The sequence below is a fragment of the Lepidothrix coronata genome, unplaced genomic scaffold (assembly GCF_001604755.1).
Source record: "Lepidothrix coronata isolate B3197 unplaced genomic scaffold, Lepidothrix_coronata-1.0 Scaffold249, whole genome shotgun sequence".
Taxonomy (NCBI): Eukaryota; Metazoa; Chordata; class Aves; order Passeriformes; family Pipridae; genus Lepidothrix; species Lepidothrix coronata.
In genome coordinates this window covers 1-2,841 of record NW_016690429.1, presented here as the reverse complement: position 1 = coordinate 2,841, position 2,841 = coordinate 1, and the positions used below count along the sequence as shown (strand labels likewise).

The 2,841-nt window shown below is 40.5% G+C and overlaps 1 long non-coding RNA gene across 1 annotated transcript; it reads left to right on the top strand.

Moving 5' to 3' along the window:
* The first annotated feature begins 1,459 nt into the window (after nucleotides 1-1,459).
* LOC108507293 lies at nucleotides 1,460-2,316 on the top strand. The gene is made up of 3 exons (XR_001878069.1): nucleotides 1,460-1,546; nucleotides 2,035-2,135; nucleotides 2,228-2,316. It is a non-coding gene; the product is annotated as an uncharacterized LOC108507293 (long non-coding RNA).
* The last annotated feature ends 525 nt before the right edge of the window (nucleotides 2,317-2,841 follow it).

Sequence of the window (2,841 nt, the reverse complement as noted above, 5' to 3'; positions counted from 1 at the left end):
GCAGAAGCTCAGAGACACCGGACATTTTAAAACACTGGGAAACATGGTGAATTTTTATGGAACAGTTTTCCTATCTGGAAGCGCTCAACTACTTAAAAGAAAATGTATTTTTCAAATGTGTGCAGCAGTGATTTGGCATCTTTATGTTAAAATTAACTAATTTTATGGTGTTACCTTCTGGCTGCTTCTCATGACAATATAGAGTTTGCAGTTATAGCCCATTATAAAAGGGAAGGGCTGCAAGAGGGTGTTAACAGCCTATTTAGGATATAAAGCATTGTGCAGCACACAGATTTAAATTCAGGTGCAGTATAAGGTCAGCCTTGAATTGTATGTATAATATGTTTGTCAGGCACCCCATGTGTAAAACTGACAGCTCTAACCTAGTTGCCACAGGCTGTTCTATACAGTTGGGAATATTATGTCTCTCTGACTTCAGTGATGTACACTTGAAAAGAAAATTGTTTCATTTTGAGGAAACTTGGAAAGTCAGAGCCTATTGCATTAATGAAATACAACCTAAACTTTCTAGTTAAAAAGGCTATCTGGAATTAATTAAAATTAGCTCATGCCACAATTACATGCAATACACACACATTAATAATAACAATAATAGTAATAGTAATAAAGGAATAATGAAGCTCACATAGTCTGGTTTTATTCTTTTATAAATTTGACACGTGCAAAGTCTGGCTTTGCTCTCCTGTGTTGGGAATGTGAGCGGAATGCTGGGAGCAGTCTGGATTCCAGGGAGTGTTTGGTGTGTGCTCTGAGAGGAGTGCACAGAGCCAGCAGCACTCACAGCTCTCTGCCTCCTGCAGTACTTGAACCTCATGTTCCCTGCATGATCCTGGAATTCCTGCTCCACCAGGATCATGGTTCTCACTGTTAACTTTAAGACACAAGCTGTTTGCCACCACCACCTCCATATTGTGGAGCTGCAAAGCTGTGGCCCTGACTCTTCCCAGATGATTTGGTAATAACTAAGTTTTGTTGTCCCTGTTTTACATTTAGTCTGCTCTAACCTGGACAGAATAACCCTGTCATGCAGTGAAACATGAGCAGTCCACGGCAGAGGCAATGCTCTAGCGCAAATAAATTGAATTTAAACACCAGACCACTTCTCACCTAGAGCAATCCTGCCTTTCACAAAGGAAAGGGTAGTGGAATGAGAAAGGCAAGCTTAGAAGGAGTGTGTTGATGAAGGAATTGAGGCACATTGTAGCACTGCAGCTTGCCAAAGTAATATAATGGATCTGAAATAGAACTGTTCCTCAATCTACGCCCCAGCAGAAAGCCCTCTTGCTTACACCACCACCAGATTGAAGCAGAGGAGGGAACATTGTACAGCAACTGCAGAAGTGACAAAGGTAGAGGCTCTGACAGGACAAGGATTAGGATACCATCTCTTTGTTATGTCACAGCTTTTTCCAGAGAACAACAGCACTGCTTCCAGTCACTTCTCCCTCACTTTCTCGGAAGAAATGGATGACAATTTATCAGGCCATTGCACATTGATCTAAAAAGTCCAGCTCTTCGTAGAAAGGTTTGAAGATACAAAAGTTTTTATGAGCTCTCTTGGGAGTTAGCTTCTCAACTGGTATAAAACAACACTCATTAATCAAAATATGCCAATTTATGTTGCCCAAGGATTTTGTAGCTTTATTTCTTATATAAGTGCTCTCAATGTCTTTCAGTCACCTCCCTAAAAGGTACAATTCAGATCAAATATTTATCATCCTTCTATATTTCTTATCTTCACTTTAAATTGGAAAGAAAAATAACAAGCTGTCTGCAGAGTAATCAGTTGCTATAGTAAACACTACTTTAGCATACAATGCAGTACTTATCTCTGTTCTCTTTAATTAAATCTGTGGTATACACTGTCATTTGTCTATGCAGAGAAAGTGTTCTTCTCACCAACCAGAAACTTAACTGCACTAATTAACTCTTTGGCTTTAGAACAAATTAGGAAAGAGGTTAAATTAGCCTGATTTTCCTCAGACAGTTTTCTCATTTCCCATGTCACTGCAGACGAGTCCCTTTTGTGTCTCAGCACCTCTGATGAGCAGAAACTGCTGTGAACCAGCAAACTTCAGCATCCAATTGTAATGAGGGAAAAATACTTACACTGTGTAAGAAAAGCCATTTTTACAGACCTTATTTATCTTCTAATGATAATGGATGTTCCAAGCCTATTGTTTAACTGACTATATGAATTTTTAAGTTGGGAGGATCATATGCAGGCACTAGCACTACTGAAGGACAACAGTATGAAGAAGATACAAAATAAATGTGAGACTGATGATTTCAAGCATTTTAAGTGAGTGAATATTTGGATCTGAATTGCTAATATGTGCATATATATAAACCAAACATTGATGTTTAAGTTATACATCATTTGTTAGGCTGGTCCAAATCACTGAAAGGTCCTTCTGTATCAGAGAAAATGGTCAGGCTTATGCCAGCAAAGTGTCTTGCCCTTCAGTCTGAAGAGAAGGGCAGTATGCTGTCTGGGGAAAGTCTCCAGGAAAAACATAACCAAAGGCATGTTTTCCTACCACTGACAAAGCACATTTTAACTGAAGGCTCCAGCTATTAAACCCAGGCATCACTTAGAAGCAAGATGCCCAGGCAGCAGCACCTAAGAACTCTCTTCAGTGAAGTCTTTGTGCTCCAGTTCAGAGGAGCAGCCCCAGCAGTGCAGCGCTGTGCTCACTGCACAGCCCAGCAACTGCACTGAAACCCCTGTAAAGGACTGGGGTCTCTGCCTGTCATTCACACAGGTTGAGGACCCCACTCTGCACCCAGGTATGTGCAGATCTTGGCTCTGTGTCACAG